The following is a 10,107-nucleotide window of genomic DNA, read 5'->3' as shown; positions in this document are numbered from 1 at the left end:
ACCTCATCCTCTGGAGGCCATGAATGTCACTGGTGGATCCAAAGACTCCATAAGGTCAATTGATCTCTTTATTTAGTGCTTACTATATCAGGTCATTCATAATATTCCCTCCTGTTTCAGGATGGACAAGAAACCTTAATGGGACTTTTTATGTTTCAGAAACTTTAAATACCTTTTCTTTTTGTTTAAATAAACAAACTGTCTATGACACTGAAGGCCTGTGCACATTGTTATTATTATTTTTAACCTTAATTTATACTTGAGGAATCATTGAGGGAGGCCTTCACCTACAATGATGTCGAGTGACTGGATACAATAAAATACAGATATAGTGAATGAATAAACACAGTATATAATTAAGATGCATAAAAATACAGAACATAAAGCAATTCAAGGAAAATCAAATAAAGCGTACAAAATAAGAAGATACAGCTAACTAGGGCTACGTTGTAGCACTAACGGGCCCGAGCACAGGCATTTTGAAGCCTGTTGCGGTTAGTGGAGAGAGCGATCAATAGGGCCTTCCACCGTTCAGTGCTCGGGCCCTAATTAGTTGCTTTTAATTAATAAGTGGTTTTATATCATTATAGACAGTAAGATAGATGAAATATTGCTGCCAATTCAGATGTAAAGTAAACCCTCTATAATTACGATAATTGCTCCTATATATATGTTGATATGTATGTATATATGTGCTTTTTTCAAAGTTATAGATCGTGTGTGTGTGTTTTTGTGTTATAGATTCTGTCAGTACATTTCCATAGATATGTTCCCTGCACTAATAGTTTGTTTTAATAGTGTAGTTCATTTGTGCATCGCTCCAGAGACAGGTTGCCCTGTGAACTTCAGGAAGCCATAATGAAATGGGAGAAGTTAAAGCCTCGGAGCCAGATGATCCCATGTGCTGCTGCGAGTGTGATATCTACCAGTACGGATGCTGCTGTGACTGTGAAGATCTGGACGAGGCCTTTAACAGGTTAGAAGAAGTATGACCTTTAATGAGACACAAAAGGGTCACAAGGTGATTTACAGACATCAAATACAATTTAGATGCAATTCTCAATATCATATTTTAGCCATAATTGTTCCAAAAGCTAAAAAAAGTACTTGTTAGAATAAAACCATGTAAATAACCATGCATGGTGATTATGACAGATGAGTGACAGCATCAGTTGCAGCAGGTCAGTTTACAGCACCACAGGAAACATTGCACATGGGAGATTTTTTGTGAACAAGCTCAGCTAAAATATCCTTTGGGATAATGGGGGTCACATATCTCTGACTCGGTTATTTTGGGCATCAAGGACTCAAAGGTTTTGGAATCCCTGCTTTAGTACAATAAACTTCAGGCCGAGTGAAGAAATGTCCCAGGGCCCCAGATCCTTCTGAGACTTCATGACTTCATGTTGCAATGTATTTAATCATAAATTCATTTTATTTTATCCATTTATTTATCTTTTTACAGTTTATTTAAAACCAAACACGTGTGACATCACACCAAAGCACAATATTAAAATTACAGGGTCTGACCCTTCTAATAAGAAAACAACATGTGATTTTTCCTCACATCATCTTATTAGTTTGATCAATGAAAGTGTATTAGCATCATTCCTAATTAAGTTTTTTTATTTTCAAGTGTTTGTAACTCTGCCTGAATGTGTGCGCTGCAGGTGGCTGAGACACAAACCCCCTCACAGCGGATGTCACTCTCCTGTTCTCGGGGCCCTGATTGACAACCTGGAGATCTCCATGATCCCGGCCCTGGTGCTGCTGCCTCTGCTGCTCCGGGCCGCAGCGCTGCACTACCTGCTGGGCATCATCATCCTGACAGCTCTGCCCAGCCTGGTCCTCTGGTACTACTACGCCACGCACCGCAAGAGGAGACGCACCCTCTTCTTCCTTACTCTGGCGCTGTTCTCTCTGGCCTACATGTATTACCTCTTCATCACAGAGATTCTACCGCGTGGGGACGTCAGCCATCTGCAGCTGTGCACTGTGACTGCTGGGATGATCCTCACCATCGGATCTCTCATTCACACCAAGAGAGGCCCAGGGTTTCACACCACCTCCTATCACAGCCAGAGTGAGGAGGTTAACAAGGACTCTACACATCTTAATGGATCCATCCAATCAGCGGCCTCCTCCTCCTCTCCTCCTGCCCTGACAGAAAAGTGGAGCAGATGCTCTGTGTGCAAAACAATGCGACCCCGCGGGCTGGACACTGTCGAACCTGTGGATCCTGCGTCAAGCGTCTGGACCACCACTGTGTCTGGTGGGTTGGATTTGATATTATAACATCTTTATACTTCTTTGAATTGTACATTCACACCACATCATGAAAGTGAATATTGAATTATGACAGATTAGATAACTGCCCTGTAATTACACAACAACGTTCATGTCTTAAGCAAAGACTCCTACTGTACCCACTGGTTTCCTCAGGGCCGTGCACAGACATTTTGGGAGCAGGGGCTCAAGTGAAAACTCTTTGCATCCAAAGATTGATTTTTAATGGAAACTGCTCCCAGCAAAAATGTCTTGAAATGTAAACTTGAACTAGAAAACTGGTAAACTGGGATCTGTCTCAGGCCAACCAGGAAGACAGGGTGTCTATTTGTTTGTGAGCTTTATCAGACACTTTCCTGAACTGCACGCTGCCAAGAACATTAAAGATGATGATGTCAGTTTTATAAATCTCTTTATACCTCATGCACAGTTTCTGAATTGTTTCATTGTCTGCAATAGACTTACAACCTCAAAGACAAAAGAATAAGATGTATATATGATGTTAATCTTCCTGTTTATTATTCACATTTACTATATAGATAGAAACTCCAGAACCAACCATGATATACTGTGAGTATACTGAATCTATTACCACCAAACTACAATAACCCACATGATAGTCTGACCAGGAAATATTCAATAGTCTTTCAAATGTAAACTTCAAATACTACATCTACTGAGTTATTTTAAATACAGCAGGTATATGGAGCCAACATATCCAGGTCAGCTTGGGTCTCACAGATCTTTGTCTTGTGGGTCTGTGTTGTGTTTGTGTGTTTGTGTTGAGGTGTTGCAGGATCAACAGCTGTGTCGGACAGGCAAACCACCGCAGTTTCCTGCTGACCCTCTTGGTGTTCGTGCTGACCTCTCTGTATGGGATCAGTTTGGTGCTTTGCAGCCTCTGTCCTCGGCAGTATGTCATGACGGCTCTCTTCTACTGCCCCGGTGTCTACAGCCAGTCCAGGTACAGCACTCTATATATCATAAATACATGTTTATGTATCATATCTTCTGTCTCATCCCAACAACTACATCAGAAGTCCACATTGAAAAAGTTCACCAAATTAATATAAACACAAAAATTTGCTTTACTTGTTGCTATTAGATAATAGGTATGATATGATGATATTAGTAGAATTTGTAAGGACATATATTCTACTGCCTCATCTTTGATACATTGATGTATTAGAGTCATCAGTATTTGATTGTGGGAAACAGTTAAAAGAAGATTCTATTTGGACATTTTTGACTACTTATTTAAATGTAAACGTAAAGTAACGTAACTAACGCAAAGTAACGTAAATAACGTAAAGTTACGTTATTTGCGTAAAGTTAATGGAGCAGTGTGAGGGGAGAATGATGGATGGAGGAGAAAGGGGAAGAGGGAAGAGGGAAGAGGGAAGTTGGGTGAGAGGTCGGAGTGAAGATGGTGATGAATGAAGAGAAGTGAGTAAAACATCTCAGCTCAGTCGGAGGCAGCGATTTGATTCTTGGTGAAGCAGTTTGCGTAGCGCTCATCACTTATTCATTTGGATTTAATGGGTTTCAAATGAAGATTATATCCACTACAGTATGTTGGGAAAGCTGAGTCTGTGTGCTCCCTTAATGAGATTCTTTTTATGGATCCCTCAAACTAACAAAATGCTATAAATTCTATCAGTTAAACGTATGATTCTAATGCTTGAATGAATGATATAGTTTCTTCAATAGTAAAATTAAATGTTAAAGGAAAAGAGTGATATTATAACTAATATTTTCCCTTTAATGTCAAACTGGCAAATGAAGATTTCACCCTCAGATACACGCACATGGCCACACCCAATTAATTCACATCACCGTAAGGGAATTGGAGAATGTGTATCTAGAATCTAGTAACAATACGTGTAAATGATTACAGATGCAAACATGGTGGAGGCAGTAGTATTTAAATGAGAAATGTATTTATTTATTAAGGAAAATGTCAAATTCAATGGATTTTCAAAAGCAGCACTGTTTACGTTGTTAATGCTATGTCGTTGTGTGTCGCACTGTCACTGAAATAAAGAAGATAAAGTTCGATATGAAAATGAATACAATTTGGTCACAGCCAGTCAACGTCTGACTGTGAGTCAAGTCTCGTGTTGTACTGAGCGCACAAAATGCTGACAACTCATTGTTCATGATGTTTAAATGCAGCATCGTAAACTCTGGATCGTGTGTGTGTGTGTGTGTGTGTGTGTGTGTGTGAACTCAGTAACACACTGCACGTTATAAACTGACATCCTACAGGATTATGTGATTACTGCCAAATCATCAGTGGAGCATGTCACTAATGTAACAAGTATGTTGGAGAACGAGAAAAGCTAAAGTAGAAAATTGCGATGCATGGAGTGGAAGAACTGAACTTGGAAATAGTGTTTACCATTGGAATAGGGAGTATGCTTCATTATCGGGAGATAGATTGGATTAGATTGGTACACAACTGGTTACTAAACCACACAGTCACCATGGACCCATCCAAACTCAATCTGATTGCCTGCGTGAATTTCCCTCCAGTGACCTTGTCCCAAATAGTGTTGGACACGAACTGCCTGGCTGAGTCTCATGACCACGATGAGATCAACAGGTCCACTGCGAAGAGTTTATGCAAACAGGTTCTTAAACTGTCCACCAGGGAAATCTGAAAAAGCATCAAGTCAATCATTTTAGATTGGAAAGAGAAATCCCCAAGGATATATTCACTTGTACGACCGGATCAGTGTTACTTTGGAATAGATGAGGACTTCGTCCTGAAGAACATGAAAGACATCCTTCCACAGTTTTTCTGTCACATTTTATCGAATGACTCAAGAATTTACTGTGAGAGCTTATGTGAATTCAGCCGGTTAATTGCTCGAGAGATAGTGAGCAAAATAAACAATCGCATAGGCATGATGCTTTCAGACACTTCTGAGGGAAGGTGTGATATTCCAGAAACTTTAAACGCAATGATCGTTCTAATTGGCAATATAACAAATTGCTTGCGCCTGAAAATGTGCCAGTGCGTGGTGCAGCTAGGAGAAGGCAACACAACTGCCCTCCTACTGGACAGCCAGGAGGGGGAAACACAAATGGTCATAAGCAAAGACAGCTGTGACATAGTTTACTCTACATCACAGAAAGCAGTGACGGATATCCTGGTGGACACTTCATCCATCACCAGCAGTCAAGCAGAAGACCAGGACCTTCATGAGGACAGGGGTGACCAAGTCAGACGTGTCTCACATCTGAGAAACTCAGAGCAGAGAGGGAAATCTGATGATGGAAATTCTGATGATAGAAATGTTGAAGATGGAAATTCTGGAGATGAATGTTCAGATGATGCAAATTCTGACGCTGAAGAGGATTCAGATGTTATTACACATAGCCTTCGTTTTGGCAGAACCGCTGTCCCTTGTCTTTCTGAGCCAGCAAAACTAGCAGATTATCACAAAAGTCCCACACTGGTCGCCACTTCATCCATCAACCAGTGTGATGAAGAATTCAGGGTCATCTCACATCTCAGGGATTCAGAGGAGAGTTTGAATGCTGATGATGGAAATTCTGGAGATGAATCTTCAGATGATGGAAATTCTGATGATGGAAATTATAGAGATGAATCTTCAGATGATGGAAATGCTGATGATGAATTTTCAGATGACGGAAGTGGTGATGATGGAAATTCTGATGCTAAGGAGGATTCAGATCATATTACACAAAGCTCTCGTTTGGGCAAAACCACTGTCAAGCCAAGGCTGGCTTCTGAAGTCCGGCATCCTTGTGAGCCAAGAGGGATGTCAACGCAGAACTTAGCTCACATACAGATGGGCTTGGTTATTGCGGGGCTTGTATTCTATACCATGAAGAAGGCCAAAGTATCAATGAGTCTGATAGATTCGAACATTATTATCAAAAATCTTTTAGAGAAGGCAAAGCAGCAGATCAATCCCAATAAAACGAGCGTAACCACAGTTAAAAATGTTGACAAGATCCACAAGGCTGTGTTCAAAGAACTGGTCAAGAAAATTGGCACTGGGAAGGAGATTCTAAAAGTCATGGAGACACAGCTGGCTGACTCCGTCTTCATTGACGTCTTGAGGATTCACCTAAAAAGAAAGGATCTTTCCGCAGGTTCTTCTCATCCATGGGCAAATTCTTGAGGAAGAGATTTAGGGAACTGATCGACTCAAATCCCAAATAAAGAGTGCTACCTTGCATGTGTATTATAACAGATTGCACGTTTGGTTGGTGGGCGTTTTGCTGGTGATCTAGTAACAATACGTGGGTTAGGTTTAGGGTTAGGGTTTAAATGATTATAGGTGTAAACATGGTGGAGGCAGTAGTATTTAAATGAGAAATTTATTTATTTATTAAGGAAAATGTCAAATTCAATGGATTTTCAAAAGCAGCACTGTTTACGTTGTTAATGCTATGTCGTTGTGTGTTGCACTGTCACTGAAATAAAGAAGATAAAGTTCGATATGAAAATGAATACAATTTGGTCACAGCCAGTCAACGTCTGACTGTGAGTCAAGTCTTGTGTTGTACTGAGCGCACAAAATGCTGACAACTCATTTTTCATGATGTTTAAATGCAGCATCGTAAACTCTGGATTGTGTGTGTGTGTGTGTGTGTGTGTTTCCCTAACCCTGAATATCAGGTGTATTGAAGAAGACTTGAAACGAAAGATTGAGACAGTGCAATTTTTCTTTGATAATGGAGAAAGGGGTTACTACTAGAAGTAGGACGACCACAAATGTGATGGAAGACAGCCGAAGCAGCCCCCCGGGCCCGTCCTCACCTGACGAGGAAAACTCCGAAGCTAGCCTGCGAAGCATTCTCAACGAAGTCCGGGACTACAGAAGAGATAACAGGGTACAACTCACTGACATCAAACACAAATTAAAGAGAGCAAACGACAGACTGGACGAGGCAGAGGGGAGAATTGAAGAAACTGAGACCGTGCTTCAAGCAACATCAACGCTAACCTGGAAGCGAGGCTGATAGACCAGGAGGGGCGGGCACGCAGGGATAACTTAAGGATTCACGGTATACCCAAAGACAGAGAGGGCACCGCCATTGGCTAGTTTTCTGGATGACATGCTGAAAGACGCGCTCGACCTGCCCCGTGACAGAGACCTCAGGATAGAACGGGCTCACCGAGCTCTGACTCCAAAGCCGAGCGGCCCGCAGCCAAAACCCAGATCGATAGTGGTCAAGTTCGGTATGTAACGTAAAGTAACGTACACTAACGTAAAGTAACGTAATGTAACGTAAAGTAGCGTAACGTAACGTAAATTAACGTAATGTAGCGTAAGGTAACGTAAAGTAACGTAAACTAACGTTACGTAACGTTGAGTAACGTAACGTAACATAAAGTAAAGTAATTGTTTTATTTTTCCTCTTTATAGATGTTTTTTTTTCATTATAAATTCATTATTGATCTTTCCTCCCTCCTCTTTTATAACGTGCTTTTCAAATGACAATGGGCCAGTGGTTTATTTGTAACGAGAAAAACTTTTTTCTTAAAACAAAATACTTTTTTATGCTTTAATCTTGCACTCATCATTTCTTTGTTTTCACAGCTCAGCACTTTGCTTCACGTGTGCGTGGTACAGCAGCATTGTAACAGGTGGACTGCTTTACCTCTTAGTGGTGCAAGTTAGAAATATCAGCTTCAACGTGACGGAGCGGGAGGCTCAGCTGGCTCTGAGGAACCAAACGGGCCAGAGCCGCCTGTGGGGACTCGTCATCGACACAGGAGAGTATTCTCGTGGCTTCTGTCAGAACTGGGTTGAGTTCCTCACCGTGACAGATGCTTCAGTCTCTCCTCGCTCCAGCCTCACTGACTTGGTCTAGTTTCACTTTATACTTTATCCTGATCACAGACTGCTAATGCAGCATGTCTGAAGAACTTCTTCTCTAGTATTTCCTTGGATTCATCAGCTGATGACTTCCAATGCTCACTGCATTCCACCCTCTTTAATATCAAACATCACAAACTGTGAACAATAAGTTGCAGGGGAATTATCAAGTGTTGGTAAGTGTTAACTGTTTCAAAAAGTACACACTACATGTTTGTTGAATTGTCTCTTTATGAAATGAAGCTTCTGGCACTGCCATGTTATTTTACATATGTCTGTACCTGCACAAATTTAACATATCATCTGCTGTCTGACTGATTTCTATTTTGACAACTTGTCTGTTTGAAAATGAAATAGGAAAATAATAAAAACCTTCTGTGTAGATGTCATCAGGCCGGGACTCTTGTCTTACATGTCTAGTTTGGACTCGATTGGACCAAATATGTCCGAGATACAGAACCTTGTGTTTTGATGGCGTGTAATCAAACTTTGATGCCACGCCACGGTCACAGCGTGTGATGAAAAATCGATCTTTGAGGTAGTTTTCATCTCCATCTTGTTGTGATGACACGCATCTCAATTTGAAGTTGATCTGATGAAAGCCCTGGGAGTACATCAAAGTACATCAAAGTAAAAATGTGGAAAATGGCCAATATGGCCACTAAAGTCAAAATGGCGGGCTTCCTGTTGCTTTTTTCCAATTGCACCTCTGACCTTTTTTGTTTGTCTGGTCATGATACATCTGGGCTACGATTTTTGTGAAGATCGGTGAGGGGCTTTTCCTTAGATGGCGCTGTTGAGCCATTTTTCCACGCCCATTTCAAATTACTCCAGAATACAATTACTTTTTGGGGTTTTGAATTCCCTGCAGACTTTGGTAACAATTTGAGCATGTCTAGGCCCTGAAAAAGCCCCAAAAGGGAAATACAAATCCTTCGAAATACAATAGGGCCTCCCACCGGAGGTGCTCGGGCCCTAAATAGCCATCAACCATTAATTTAAATTCCCCAAGGGGAACTAACATATTTATTTTAAGACACTTTGTAATGAGTTCCAGGCAGTAGGCACAAAGAAACTAAAAGCAGTCCCAAACAAATACGCTGTACAAATATACAAATGCGAAGTATGGAAACAATAAAACATTGTTTGGGTACATGATTCCTAGAAAAGCCCCACTTTCACAATTCTTTAATGACTCTCAAGGACAATTCCACAGAACATTTATATAGCATGTCTGTGGTGCTTGGTCGTGGCCTTAATTAGATACTCAGTGGTGTTTGTAAAGAAGAAAGCTTCCAGGTCTAGTTTGGAATGTGTAGGCACAAAAATCAGACCTTTTTTTGGGGATCGTTCAAAACCAGCAATTGTAATGTTTTATTTGCTTTTCTCAAATCCACCATCTTCTAAGGATTTCCATGGAGTCGTGTATAGAAGCGCTCATAGGAGATTATAGTGTGTGTTCATACTCTGCCATTATCGTGCCTTATATATATGACTCTGAGTTGGTATGATTTAAGTGCGGACTTAAATGCTGCAGGGAGCTTTTAGGATCTATTCAATTCAAGCAGTTTCTTTTCTGGGGGGGGGTTGAGGGACAAGCGATCCGGGCGGGGCCAACAGACGCCCTGTCATTTAGGAGCCACACGGCATTATCCTGCTAGACAGCATGTTTTAAGGCTTCAAAAAAGTGGGAGTTTAAAGTTGCCGTAATTGGAGCAGAAGTCACATTCCTGAATTTGAAGTAGTCACCACAATGTAGCTGCTTTGTTGTGCAGATGATGATTAAAAGACGCCAGTGCCAGCTGACTCTCCTTATAATTTACCAGTTTATTTTTGGGTTCATGCTGATAGTTCAAAATTACTGAAAGTGTGTTCCAGATGTGGGAGGCACACTCCTCCTCCTCCTCCTCCGCCTCCTCCTCCTCCAGCCTCCACAATACCTGACATAGAGGAGGTGGAG

The 10,107-nt window shown here is 41.1% G+C and overlaps 1 pseudogene; it reads left to right on the top strand.

The window, feature by feature from the left end:
• The first annotated feature begins 858 nt into the window (after positions 1-858).
• Positions 859-8,529, top strand: LOC118109125 (annotated as a pseudogene).
• The last annotated feature ends 1,578 nt before the right edge of the window (positions 8,530-10,107 follow it).

Source organism: Hippoglossus stenolepis, chromosome 5 (genome assembly GCF_022539355.2).
Source record: "Hippoglossus stenolepis isolate QCI-W04-F060 chromosome 5, HSTE1.2, whole genome shotgun sequence".
Lineage (NCBI taxonomy): Eukaryota > Metazoa > Chordata > Actinopteri > Pleuronectiformes > Pleuronectidae > Hippoglossus > Hippoglossus stenolepis.
The sequence above is the reverse complement of the archived record's forward strand: the minus strand, read 5'-3'. Positions and strand labels throughout refer to the sequence as shown.